The 15,281-nt window shown below is 39.7% G+C and overlaps 1 protein-coding gene across 1 annotated transcript in view; it reads left to right on the plus strand.

The window, feature by feature from the left end:
* Positions 1 to 1,792: 1,792 nt before the first annotated feature.
* Positions 1,793 to 15,281, plus strand: part of LOC129724488 (knirps-related protein) — an 86,158-nt gene continuing 72,669 nt past the window's right edge. The window contains exon 1 of the mRNA XM_055679435.1: positions 1,793 to 3,095. The gene's annotated coding sequence lies outside the window, so the exon portion shown is untranslated. The remainder of the gene's footprint in view (positions 3,096 to 15,281) is intronic.

Consider the following 15,281-nt stretch of genomic DNA (forward strand, 5'->3'; position numbering starts at 1 on the left):
AAGACCTTACTTAATTTTTCGGTTAAATACAAAATACGTAGAGTAAACGATACAAATTTCAATTAATCTTGGACACATATCAGTACTTGTTTTAAATGAATACTGTTTCGAAAAAAAAACAACACGAACCGCATTATTTTGCTCAATTTCAAAAGTGTTCAATTTCACCTTGTTCCGTGGTACTTGAGGACAAATAAACATCACACAGGTCAACAATAGTTAAATAAAAAAATGTTACCCCTAAACTGAAATTAGTTGCCCTAAAAAGATTATAGTGCCCCTAATGTTTGCAGAAGTGCGTCAAAATGCGGCAGATATTGCTCGCCGGGTTCGTCGCTTCTACGTTGGCTTAAGTCTTTGAAAAAATTATCTTCACTAGTGGCATCAAAATTCACAGGAACTGAATTGTTAGAAAAGCTAAAATCTTTTATTTTTTCCAGTTTCAGCTTTGAAGCAGAACCTGTGTTTACCAGCGTTATCTTGTATTGATTTTGATTGGGACTTTTATCACGATTTTTAGGTTATAACTTTCACTCCACAAAACTGCGACGTTGTGTTTTTTTACAATTCAATTTTCGTAGTATCATATGCATTTTGTCATTTCAATGTTTAAATGGAATGGGAATAAACGAAACGAACGAAGGCTCAAACGAGCTCGTCTTTAAATATTATTTTTTGAACAATTTGAACGAAATTAAAATCACATCGAAAACATCGCTTGGAATGTTCCTCCCGGTGAAAGGTTCTTCAGGTAGGCTTCAGAGTCGAAGACCGGTTGCTCGCTAGAGCAAACATGAAGCGACCGTAAAAAACGAACTGAACTGTTTTGGGCAGCCGTCTTTTGGCACCATAAAACAAATGAGCTGCAAAAAACTAACAGAAATTGACCTGCTTTGGGCAGGAAAACCAAACATGCTTTATTTTCAATGGATTTCGTTTCGCAGTTACAATTCGGGTAGCGAATTTTTTCCTTGGTTGTTTTTTTTTGTTGGGGGTCGATCCAGCAATAATCGTCCTTTTTCTTTACGTAATTAGCAAGGACGACGATGCGCGTCTAGTGGGTTACAAGCACAAAAACAAATGGGAACGTCAAAGAGAGAGAGAGAGAGAGAGAGAGAGAGGGAAATGGGCGTCAATAAAAATCAACCGGGACCCAAAACAAACCATAAAGCAATAAACGGGTGTTTTTCCCTGGCTGCTAGCCTCCGGCGGGGGCTCCGTTATTATAGCAGCATGCCGCGATCGATGTGACAACGATGTTGAGGACGACGAACGAACGTTTGACCTGCTCCGGTGATAAGTGTTGAAAGGTAGGTGTTGGTGGTGAGTAGTAGTCCTACACAGCGAACACATACCAAACCAAAACCGGAGGCATCGAACCAGATCAGCGTTAGATCTGGATTCCGCCTTATTTCTGATATCGCACATATGTACATGAGGTACGACCACATCGAACGGACAAACGCTGAAACGCCGATAGAGTTGACTGGGAGTCTCCGCCTCCGGAACCGGCCCGGCTTGAGCGATGATTGGTTCGATCGTTTCCCCTCTCTTTCCGGGCTCACGGCAAGCACCATTGAGCAAGCGGGTGTTTTGCGGTCTACTTTACCTACTGTATTCGGAGGAAAACTTACACCGATAGCGCGATGGGGTGGCTACAGTGTCGTACAGGGACAGGCACCAACACAGTGGAAGGCTTTGAGGGCTGTGTTGATCCCCGGTGTGTTGTTTTTCCCTAGCATAGCAAACAGTCGGCGGTGATTTTCGTTTTCAGTTACTGAATGTGCGCGCTCACGATCACAAGCTGTCGCTGCTCGAGGGCTCTACGATTTTCCGTTTCGCCGTCTTTTTCCTGTTGCTTGATGCTCGTAACTCCTCAACCGGTTGAGTGTGGCGGTGGCTTATGCTGATCGGCTGCTGTTGCTGTTGCTCGTGGGTTTTATGCTGCTGCTGCTGCTGCTGTAGAACAACCAGCTGGCATCAACGGTGGTGCATATGATAAACGAACGAGCGTGCGGGCGCTTGGGTGTATGAGTGTGGTGTTGTAAGTGCTGCTGCGCCGGACGGACCCTTCTGGCTGCGATCTGAATGCGCGGGGTTAACAGTTCCGAAACCCCGGTCCAACGGAACGGTTTCCGCCTCAGTCTGGCTCGTGCTGCTAACGACGCGCATTGCGGACTGGTGATCGCTGCGAATCGTGCTGCGGGAGTTTTCGATCAGTGCACGCGTGCCCTGGAGCACCGATAAGTGACCGCGCCCGCCGTGGCGAACTTTAGAGTGATAGTGTGCAAACTAAAACAAAAAAATTAAATAAAACAATAGCGGTTTGTGATTTGATGAATGTGCTTTCTTTCCGCCTGTTTCGGATCGGTTGTTTTGTAAACAAAAGTGAAGTCTACTCGGGCGAACGGGCAGATAATTGGATGATAATCGATTGAGAAATCGACTGAGAAGAGAAAAAAAAACGTACTAATCGTTGGCAAACAGTGATTGAATCGGCGCAAATTAACGCATCGCCACAAATTGATCCCGTTTTGGGTGGTTCTCGTGCAGAGACTGACCACGCGGAAAGCAGAACAACGAGACCGGCCGTCCGCGAGAGCGCTTATCAGGCCGGTGTTAATTGTTTGCGCCCTCACGCGGACCAGAGAAGCACACGCCTCGGTGAAAACATTGAGCCCGAAACGGAGTCGTGATCTGGAATTGCTAGTGTCAATAGTAGAGCAATTCGGACGTGTGAACATTTTTTGAACTGGATTTTTTTTTTCGTTCGAGAAGTGATCTATTAGGAGGTGCGGATTGCACGCCTCAGAGAGCAGGGACTGATAACTAGTCGGACAAACAACTCAAAAGAGGATTGATTACGAGCTGAATGATAAGCGGTGCTTTGTTGCGAAGTTTTGTTCCAATCGACTGTACACATTTTTGTTGTTGGATCTGTTAGGTGAAGTTCTATGATATGGATAGATTAAGTGAGGAAAGTGTTTGATAGTTTGTGCCAGTGAAATTAGCGTAAATTCAGCACAGTTTCTGCTCGACCCCTGATTTGATTTGTTTCGAAGAAGAATCGCTGCCGATTGCTTCAATTATTTAAGGTGAGTGGATGATCTTTAGAATTGCTATGAGTTGTCTGCTTGGATTTCTGTTTTCAAATTTTTTTGCGTATCGAAGTAATTTTTATTCATCATAACCTTCGATATTTAAATTATTTATAATAAACAAGCCATTGATTAGGCTCATGACTGTTATTGTTGACTTACATTGATTGTGATTTGGCGCTTAATAAGTGACCGATTGAATTAAAAAATCATGCTAAGCAAACTGTTATTTATTAATCATTGCGCATAAACGAAAACCTCCTTCTTGATTAGTTACACATATTTCTAGAGGAAATATTCAGTTTAATTTCAAGAGGTTCACATGACAACGAATGTTCAACTACACAATATGCTGGAGTTCAATGCATATCAAAACAGTCAAGTGATTGAAAGCTTATTTTCGAGCTTATCAATACAATTTGAGATCCATAAGTTTTTTTGCTAAGTTCAATGGAATATAACAGTGATGAATTAACGCAAATTCAAAGTTTTGTTGCTCTCTAGTAACAAATATTTTTGAAATATTTTGTCTATATTTTTACCCTCGATCTGCATTTTAAAAGACTTGGCTTGGCGTCGTATGTATTTTGGAGAGTTATCACTTCATTGAGCACCACGTGACTTTACGCTGGCGATCACTGGATTAATTGCGAAATTAACAAAAAAGAAAAAATATTTGGAAAGAAATTTTTTGAAATTTTGTCCAATTTTCTTCTCAAATATCTTTAAAAAAATCAATGCAAGGTTATTAATTTTCTAAAAATGCTGAACGTTTTTTGTATTGCCTTTTTCTCTCTATCGGTTTCTAATTAAAATACCCTTCTATTTAAGAGATATGGTTTCTGTCATGTCATTAAAGACATCTTTGAGCACCGAAGCAACAGCAAACATGAAATTTGAAATCTAATCAAATGTTGCTAAACAAAGGTTAGATGTTTCCAGAGAACTGTTACCGCCCTTGCTACATTCTTGCAACTGTTGAGGAACGGAAAAGGAATGTTAGTTCAACATTTACCTAAGAGAACCACAGAGTACTCTACATGCCCTCATAAATATTGCATGAGATGGAAATGTTTAGTAGAAAATGAAGACCCTGAGATACATGTGTTAGATGTTGCGAGTCGATAATTGATTATATTATAGGTATGAATTTTGAGAGCTACGAAGAGCTGTGGCTGTTGTGATTTATCGACTTTTTAGTTAAATTGTATTTTATCAGTTGAATTTTTGGATAATTCATACAGAAATTTTACTATTTTATGTTTTGTGATTATGGGTAATGATTACATAGAGTTTAGACTTTTCATAATAAGAAACAAACCAGTCCGAAGACTGAAAGTCTTTATAATAAAAGGAAAAAAACTCTTCATAATTTAGTTATACGCTTAATTTTATCCACCGATTTGACGTAATTGTCATCAGTAGCAAATTAATCTTCAGACAGCCAGTCTGAAGGGGTTTTACCACATCATATGTTTCCATTACACCTAAACTGGAAGTCGAATATTGTCAAATTGAACCCAAGCGAACAAAGTTCAATGTTCTCCGAAACATAAACCCAAGCCTCTAAAAAATATATGTTAAGTGACGCATTCGTATAAACATAAAATCCTTTGTATATTTACAAACATTTTATTAAATAATTAGTTTATTTTCCTTCTACCCTCAACCGAAAATTCATACAAAACCGATCGGTATGATTCTACCTCTACACGTCGATGATCAAAGCAAAAAAATGCAGCGCCGCCTACATGTCAAAAAAACAATTTATTAAGCACATAGTATGTCAACGCAAACAACTCAAACAGAACGAAAAATCTAACAAAATAATATTACTTATCTCGCACGAAACCCTTCTAAGACTGCATATTCTGATAGTTCTGTTGTTCGGAACACCAACACTAGTAATTTTAGTTGATTTCATCATTTATTTCCTCGCAAAACACACTTTAAATGAAAAAATTACGTGGAGACAAAAACGCGCAACAACAATCGGTCTTGTTGTCAGTTTCTCCCTCATATTCTACTCAGCTGAAAGATAGTTTCAGATTTATTCCAAATACACTAAATTCACCCTTTACGAGGGTTTCGGAGTTCACGCGACTATTTAACCCGGATTTTAAAGTTTGTTTGCGGCTTTTCTACTTGGATTTCTCAGAAAAGTCGAGCTTTACGTGGCATGTTTTAAAGGGTTTTCGTTTTTTTATCGTTTATTCAAAATGTCGGAGTTGAGTTTACAGAGTACAAATGCTGAATTTTCACTGCTTTTACCTGATCTTTTAACTTTTTTCCTTGATTTTTATGTCGACTCGCAGGTGGAAATAATACTGCTTTTTAGATACTTTTGTTGGTATTTGTCATATATGAAGCGTTTTTTGAACTGGAATTTTGAAAAATATGTGGTTTTGTTACGTATGAAACGCATAAATAGTGTCTTTAGTGTGTTCAGTGCAGTAAACAGCAGTAAAACCTGAACCGGAACAATATATTAACGCGCCAAATTTGACGTTCTTCAGAGAAAAATCTAGAGCTTGAAAGTGAAATACACCTTCCTACACTTATCAACAACAACAAAAGTCCAATCCGGATAGGTTAGAAACAATTTTAAGTTTGAAACCCTATTTATAAAACTATAACAGTCGACAAAAAATATATCCCTAAAACTGAAAACAGTTTTCCTGAAAAGATTATAACTTTTTAACCATTGCTGTGAATTTTGGTGCCTCTAGCGTGATTATAAGTGCGTCAAAAAGCCGCAGAGAAATTTTCACCGGGTTAGTCGCTTCTACGTAGGTTTGCAGGAAAACTCATTTACGCCTCTGAAATAGCTATCTATTTTAGGGGCACCAAAATTCACAGAAATGGTTAAAAAAAGTTATTATTTTTTTGTTCTGTGTGAGTTTACCAATGCACAATGGTCCAGAAACTAAATTGAGGGGGAATTTTGGATCTAGGGCTGTATAGCAATATTTTAGAGAAAAATTTTCTTCTACTTAGGGGTCATCCACAAATTACGTAAGGGTTTAGGGGGGTATCCAAATTTCTTACGAATGCTTATGAAGGGGAGAGAGGGAATCAAGACAATCTTACGTAAGATTGAAAAATTGAAAAAAAAAATTACAAAAAAAATTTACAAAACTAAAAAAAATAAAATTAGTTGAATTATTTATCGCTGCGATCTTAACAGTTGAACCTTAGGGAAGCAGTGAATTCGCCGCCCAAGTAACAAAACGGGTTTTATCAAAGTTTTATAGCGCTGTTTTGGCTTTATTGAGCGCTACAAAACTTTGATAAAACCAATATTGTTACTAGGGCGTCGCTGGGTGATTGCGTGCTTTACCTCATTTCTACTTAATTTTGAATTGATTGTATTAACATGTTTTGTTTTATCCTCTACGAATATGCTATGTGTAAAAAAAATGTTTTACCTCCGAAAATATTTTTTTCCCTAAAAAGACAATCGAAAATTTGGAAAAAAATCCTTACATAATTAATGGATGACGCCTAAGTTGTTATATATGATAAAGCGCCAATTGAAAAATTATCAAAAATTAGAAAGACCCGAATTTTCGATTGAATCGAGTGTTTAACTTTTTGTCTCTGAAAAAAAAAATTGTTCTACTATGTTATAGCTCCGTGAGTTTTAAGCGACTGTTTGAAAAAAAAAGTTTATTTTATATTTTTGAAAATAAACGATTTATATTAAAAATAAACATTTTTCGCTCTAACTAATTTATTTTAATTTTCACCATGAAACTAACTTTAAACGACTTTCAGGGCTTATCAAGAGAAAAAAATTGCAATGCTGACATTGTGAATATCTCAACTCTACTTGAGGTTTCATGGTCAGCCTATTTCGGAACTAGTAATTCAAAGTGCTCCATTTGTGCTCAAGATTGCAGGGATGAATTGTTGTCAAAAATAATCAAACTCGTATTTTTTCAAAGGGTCTTTAGGACGACCAGCTCCGAAATGGGGTGAAGAATAAACAAGAATAATTTTTGAACCAGTTGATAGATTTCCGGAATTTATGAATCAAATTAAAGATATTTACACTAGCGTCGCTTTTTACGCGGGTTTTTTACGCGGATTCCAGAATTTACGCGGTTTTTTTACGCGGCACGTATCCCCGTAAAAAGCGACTTTAGTGTATTTCTAGTTAAAAAATATACCAAAAAAATTAAGCTGTGTGCTTTTACATAGAAATTATATACAATTATTGGTGTTTTTGTCACATTTTTTGAGTAAGTTCAAACTCAAATATAAAAAATAACATATTTTACAAAATTTCACCATTTATAGAGTCAAATATGTTCTTCAAAATAAGAAATATTTTTTATGTGTTCCCCAAAAAGAATGACAAACTAATAAAAAACTCATATTTTTTTGATGAAAAATAATTTAAGAAATATAAAATTATAATTTTGTAATTTTGGGTAGAATTGAGATATTTACGATGTGAAAATTTCTCCTAAAAAGCTATAAAAGTCGTTCAAAGACAGTTTTAAGTTGCAAATTGAAATAAAAACGAAGAGTGAAAAATGTATTTTTCTTTCTTTCTTTTTTTCTAAATCGCTTATTCTCAGTGAAAACTTTTTTTACAGAGGTACTCAAAATTAATGGAACTATAATATTGTAGAACAATTTTTTTCTTCTACAAAAAAAAATCAAATACTTGATTCCATCGATCAGTTGGATCACCCTTATTTTGGAAAATTTTTCAATAAGCGCTTTATCACGTCTTGCAACATTTTAGAAGAAAGTTTTTCTCTAAAATATTTCTATAGAGCTCTTGACCCAAATTTCTCCCTAAATTCAGTTTCTGGTTTCTTGTGCAGTAAAAAAGGAAATATTTTGATTCGATTTATCACCCTTATTATGTCATAACGTACTGTTATTATTGTTCTATGATAACACAGCTAAATCTAAATTTTAGTTCTGACGAAACTAACATGTTTTGCCCTAGAGCTCAAACTAGAAAACTATTAAAGAATGTAAATTTCCCATCCTTTTCGTGAATTTTGGTTCTCCTAGCAAGTTCAGAAGTTCGCTAACAGGTTGCATAATAATTTCTCGCTAGGTTCGTCACTTTTGCGTTTGCTTACGGGAAAACTTCATTTAAGTCTCTGCAGACTTTACGCACTTCGGAGCCTTCTAGGCGCACCAAAATTCACACGAACGGTTAAAAAGCTATTTTCTTAATTTTTTTTTTCAGTTTGAGCTCTACCATAAGCCTGTTTTGACAAATTGCTTTTAAAAGGGAAAAAAATGTCCTAGCTTTTTAATCATTCCTGTGAATTTTGGTGCCCTAAGCCAGCTCGAAGTCTTCAGAGACATAAATTAAGTTTTCGCGTAAGTAAACGTAGAAGCGACGAACCCGGGGAGCGATTACACTGTGGTCTTTTAGTGCATTTCTAAGCTCTCTAGATGCACCAAAACTCACAAAAATTGTTAAAAAGCTAAAATCTTTCATATTTTTCCAGTTTTAGCTCTAAGGCAAACTTTTATTTTCGCTTGTGTCGACCAGTATAATCTACTGACGGAAAAATTGCGATTCTTGATGTGATGAAGTGAGAAAAAGTAGAATCACCACAATTGCAGAATTATGATAAAGACTCCCAATAATTTTGATTGTGGATTTTACCCACACTTTCGAGTGCATATTTTTCACTGGGACTATCACTATATTTGAAAAAAAAAAAAATAAAACGTTTAAATGCGTAGAAAGCTCAGGAAATAAATCGTTCTCGAAATGATTCTAAGTTTTTACTGGTCGATAAAAGTGAAAAAGATTGCCTTGAAGCTCAAAATATTTGCTCCTAAAAGATTATAGTTTTTTCAACGATTTCCGGGAATTTCCGAACCTTTAGTGTATGCAGAAGTGCGTAACAAAGCTACATAGTAAGTGCTTATCGGGTTCGTCGCTTCTATGTTGGCTTAACTCATTTAAGTCTACGAAAAAAATTATATTTTCTAGGGTCCCCAAAACTCACAGGAATGGTCAAAGAGCAAAAATCTTTCATGTTTTTCCAATTTTAGCTCAAGTGTAAAACAATGTCTCCAGAGTGAATTATTAACGTTAATATTTATAAAAATTCGCTTAAACTTACAACAATCAGTGATGAACTTCAAACAAAATGCAAGTAGAAAATATGCTAGAAAAATAAAATTTTTATGCATATTATGAAATAATATCGACGGAATTTGACTCCAACAAATCGAAAATTTCAAACTACTTCAATCAATTTTTATGCCCCTCTGCCCAAACACAGACGCCCTTGCGAATATTTCAATCCGCCTCTGAAGGCCCGCTAGACCAAAGCCTCCCCACCTCGCAAGCAAAACCTTATCTCGTAACGACGACGCCACACTTGACGCAATAAAATTCACTCCACCCCGAAATGGAGTTCGCTCCACTTGGCGGTAGTCCTCACGCGGGTCCATCTCGATAGCCATCGCTTAAAATCTCGATGACCATTGGCTCTCGGCCCAAGGGGTTGTGCTTGCACAACCACACCGCACCAGACGTAGCAAATATCCTTCGCCCGCGGCAGACGGCATGCGCCCCGCGCGAAATCAATCAATTAATCTACTCGCACAGCCGCCAGCCAGCCAGCCACAAAAGAAGACCTCATCTCGTCGGATTTTTGACGGACACCGCCCCGTACAAACAAAGTTCGATTTATGTTAATTAACCCTCTGGTTGCCAACGCGCGCGCGCGTGATTTTGCCCTGCGCGCTTCGTGAGAATTTACGACCCCGATCAATTAACATTTATTAAGTTTTATAGATTATGCGAAGTCGCCGCGGCCCCGGGTCACAAAATGGATTTTAAAGTGGAAAACAATTAAAGTTAACTAATGTGATCCATCACAAGCGAAATGCATTTTTTCGACTCATCAACGAAGGAGGAGGGTTCGTTCGTTGGCGGTAAACCCGCAACAAATCGCAACGCGTCGCGTTGAGAAACCGAGCATGACTTGCGCGCTGCAGCAAACAACGAACCCAACAAAATCGGCGACGAGTTACAATTAAAGTGCAAATGCGCGGTCTACACGGTACTGAAACACAAAGATATGCTAATCGATTGATGGTCGTCATTAAGGTGCACAAAATTACACCTTATAAACCAGCACCGAATCCTGTGGATCGTCGCGGCCACCCGGACAGTGCGCGCGCAGAGCCACCACGGGTTTATAAATCACATTTTAATTATTCTCAATAGACCGTATTAAATCATAACATTGCCACAAGCAGCCTGCGGTGCGCGTCAGAACTTCCACGGTAGTCAAAAAACCACAAGAAAGAAACGAAATGCAGCAAGCGAAGCACAGCAACAGCAGCAGCAGCAAAAAAACGCGAAACAGACAGTAACCACAGAACAATAAGTGCACTTTTTTGTACCTGCGTACCCCCGCTTTCGAAGTGCACTCGACGCGAGACGCCAACCATCGATATGTAGTATGTGGAGAGGAAAAAAAAACCCCGACAATGAACAATTCAGCAACACCTCCGAACTTCCCGAGCAGGGTTGTGCGGAAAGCGAAGGTGACGGCAGGTCAGCGATCGGAATCAGGTCTGGACTGATAGACTCTCTATCTGCGAATTTCCACTAGTAAATAGCAATCGAACACAGCAAACAGCGCTGACCTCGTTCCGTACCGGCAGTTTGATTGCTGACCGCACCGCGAGCACACTTACGGCCCACCTCCGGTTGTAAGTCATACGATCTGTCACAATCCCCGCTAACTAAGCAGAACTGATTACGGGGCTTGCAGCAACAGCAACAATGCAACCCGCTTCTCTGGGAAGTTCATCCGCGAAGACAAAAGAGTTCGAATACGCGCGATTCGCGTGCACGTATATTTCTGCACCGCTGCACAGTCAACCGCAACCGCTGCTGTGGACCGGCCGGCATCGAGGACATTCACTTAAGGGCCGCCAAGTGTGCAGCAGCGCCAAGGAACCATGAACAATCCCAATTACACACTTTGATCCACGCCACGGGCCCCGCACTGCTCGACTGCAGCAGGATTATTAATTTCCATTGTTGGGCTCCCGGGGGTTATATTTCTTGCATTGCGGGCAGTGATATGATGAACGAGGTGCGCGTTTTTTTTTTTTGTTGTTTGCTGCCTTCGCGCTGTTTGGTAATTATAATTTAGCTGGCCACTCACACCGGTAGCTGATCGGGCTAATACTGTCAGGCGTCATAAAAGTGGATGCATTCTGCTGCACAGCAGAAACTGAGCCGGATGCGAAGGATTATTTATCATGTACGAAAGCTGACGGAAGCGGTGGCTTTGTTTTGCTTCCATTCGCGATGCTAATCATCACTGTTGCTGTGGGTTATTGCTCGGAGATGTTGGCGAGCCCCAGAACATCCTCTTTGTTACCGTTTCGCCGAAACAAATACTTCATTTTATCGGCGTTGCTGCCATTTTCTCACGACTACGGCGAACAGTCGGAAGAGGGAAGCCATTATAATCTATTTTTAATTGCATTATTTCTCCATTTTTTCTACGCGTCAAACGCAAAAAAAAATGAAACAAATTCAGAGCCGATGGGTGTAAAAAATGGCATCTTCCGAGCGTAATTAAGCTCCCGAGCAATGATGGGTACGCCCATACTCGAGCAACATTGTTGCCATTAACATCCTCATTGCTGTCGTCTTCCTTTCACTCTTCGATTCCGATGGTGCTGCCGATGTGATTGCGAACATTCATCACCGAGGATTCTGGGGACAAAAACAGCGCAAAACAATCCATTGAGCAGACAAGGAAACGAGTAGCTGCTGACATGAAGGTAAACATAACGTTTAATGCTCTGCACTGAAACTGATTCTCCCGAACTTGTGGTGGTAGTAGCAAATCCGAAACCAACAGATCTGCTGGGTCAAGTTCAAACGACAACGACACCGAGATGGCGCTTCCACTGCAGTCACAATAGGGCCACTTTTATAGTCGATCCGAGTTGTCGCGTCTGGACCTTTGGCTTTCGTCTATCCACTACTACTTGTGATAGCTGGCAGCAGGCAAGAGCAGCTCGCAGCAGTATCAAGTAAGAAGCAGGAAGAAAAATAGTCTAGCATTATGAACACAGGACGACGCCTCGCTGCAGCTCGAGCACGGGCACGGGCACGGGTTGGTAGGCATAAAAGCGAACGCGAAGGCGTTAAATAGGTTCATTTCCCACGGTTTGTTAATCGCGAGCCAATACGGTACCTCTTTCACTTGGCTGCTCCACCGTACGGGATAGAGCAGACGAGAGGTGAAAAGTAGAACTAGTTACAACACGGTCCGTGAGCTTTCATAGTGCAGGGTTGAACTCACTCCGGACTGAATTATTTGGTCGGAAGATGTACGCGTTTCAACCTTGACCAAGGACTCCCAGAGCACATGCTGCGTAAAGCAATTCGATTTAATTAAGAACGCAGAGCACCACTCCTATTACAGTCCAGCTGTGAGTTCGTTCCGGCAACGCCGGTATAAATAGACCCACTGAAATTTCTGGGACGCAATTACAGAGCTACAATTGCGTGCTTTTTACCATTCTTTTTCCAATTAATAACTTCATCTTTATTGAACGCAAGCAGAGCTGACTGCCTTTCATCCCGAAAGGCTGAATAATGTCACATTCAACGAAGCAACAGTGGAATGCACGTTTACCCGTTGGAATGAGCTGCATGATTGATGGAAAACTGTTCGTCCCAAAAGGTGCATTCAGACCTTCAATCTCCCGCTGTTCGAAATCGATTTCTGACCGGGTTTCCACATTCCAGAGCGTGGACTGTCGCCGCGGTTCGGCAGCTTCACCAAATTAATCGAATTTTTCTTCGCCCTTTCGGAAGAGTTCGCTGATTGACGATCGACTTTTATCGCGGTTCCAGTTCAGATAACACACCGAAAAAAAATCCCACACAGACCGTACCAACCAGCGACGCCCCAATCATCGATAATTGCACGCAAAGCCGAAAAGTCTCGAGAGGAAACCGCAGCGCTTACGAGATGCAAATGAAGCCGCGCCAACGTGAAACTGAACCAACATCATTAATCAAAGTATTTGTTTTTATTGCGGGGAAAATCAAATGATTTCGTCGATACGCACACTTGCGGGTCGGTATTTTCCCGCGCTCCCCGAGAGCGAACCCCTTCGTGAGTGCCCTTTTCGCAATGGGCTACCGGGCTGGTGGGTGGCGTAGTTGCGGTTTTAGTTTCGATTGAAATCAATCGTTGCCGCCGCCGCCGCCGTCGCTGTAGCTGTAGCCAAGGGTGTGCAGTGCTTTCCGAAATAACACTTGGAAAATTGAGTGAGCGAGCGGCCGGTCCGGCCTCGGCGGTGAACCAACGCTTTTCACACGCCCTTTCTGTTGCTGGTGCTGCTGCTGCTGATGGATGGTTCATAGTGAAGAAAGACGCAGGCCGGGGGGACTCCTAATGGAGTTGCAACGTGAAATTGAGGGAGGAAATTGTGAATTTTCAACGATTTTGCGCCACGATTGCGCAGCCTAAGAACCGGAGGTTATTAGGCTGAAATGAAGAGCGGTACTGTTGTTGTTTAATAACGATTATTAGTTGTTTATGTTGTCGACTAGCGATTTTGCGTTACTCTCCGAAAGGGATGGGTATCATATTGCTCCAAAATACTCTTTAAATCGCGGTTAATGGCTGGGGTTATTCCATTTTCTCGATACAGAATTGATCCTGTTGGTTGCATGAAAATTATATTATTATTAATATTTTCGACTAAACGAAAACTAGTGTACGATAAACGACTAGCAATCTTTGACCTTATGCACAAATTTACAAGAGAATGCTGTTGTTGACAGCATTTTGAGACTGCAGATGATTTTCACAAAAAACGGCAATAAACCCCCTTAGTCACAAGAAGTGTGACAGTATGAATATTAATAGACGATATCATGATTCCAGTTTCTCTAGAGGGATATTTAAAAAAAAATCAAACATTTTATTACTGCGAGCGAGTTTTGACACTACAAAAAAACTCCTATTATCGCTTCGTCCGATGAAAAACAAGTTTTGCTTTAAGATTTGGTTCTTTCATAAAACGCGCTTATATAATTCGAAGTGCAATTTGCTGCAGCCGAAATTTGATGAAAAAATATCCATGCATAATTGATGGAATGTGTGCATTTTCCCTCCAATTCAACTATAAATAAAACAATGAAAGTTATTTCCGTTGTGTTTTCATGCATTTTTATTCAAACTTTTTTTATACTGTATTTTGTTATCATCGAACACGATAGTTTACATGTTTAAAATTTTTTATAGCTGCAGAAGAAAAAACCAATTTATTTTTGATTTTTGACTATGTTTATTACGTATTTTCGTCACCATAAAAACGATTGTGCATACACCGAAAAGTTCAAGCGGTTATTAAATATTGCATTCTTCCTATTCGTACAATTTTTGATCTATGAAAACATCAACTAATTTCAGTCATTCTTTAGAGAAATGATGTCTTCAGCAAAGCAGTCGATAAAATTATCACGAAAAACTTAGCTGGAGAAACTTTTTTTATATGGACCACAATGCGACCAGTAGTTTTTTTTTATCTTTGCATTTGGCATTGTCCAAATATTTCGCAGTTCGCACATTTTGTTTCTTTTACCTTTTTGCAGTGCTACTTATTCAGAAGTGTTATAGGCGGCATTCATTAATTACGTAACGCTCTTAGGGGAGGGGGATATCCTTGGCCGTTACGATTTGTTACATACGGGAGGGGTGAGGTAAGATGAGCGTTACGTAACACCAAAATTCTGGAAAGAGTCTCCAAAAACGAGCATTTTCACCAGGCAAATTCTTTTACAGCGTTACGTAATTTTTATGGGGGGGGCCAGGAGTTGGCGTTACGTTTTGTTACATATGGGGAGATGGGGGACCACAAATGGGTTTTCTGTGTTACGTAATTTATGGATGTCGCCATAGTGCTTTTTGTCTTTTCCTTCAAACTCAGTAACCTACTGCCTTCCTTATCGACCTTATCATATCCTCCAGCAAGCAATCGCTCTAACAGCGTATAACATGCTATAGACTATGATACCATCGAAGCTTTAGATCACTGGTAATTAAGTCTAGAGAAAAGTTTTTGTGCGGAAGAGCCTAAGAATAAACTCATACTTTAGTTGAAAAATAATGAATTTTCGTAATATTTTTTCCGTTT

This window comes from Wyeomyia smithii, chromosome 2, assembly GCF_029784165.1.
Source record: "Wyeomyia smithii strain HCP4-BCI-WySm-NY-G18 chromosome 2, ASM2978416v1, whole genome shotgun sequence".
NCBI lineage: Eukaryota > Metazoa > Arthropoda > Insecta > Diptera > Culicidae > Wyeomyia > Wyeomyia smithii.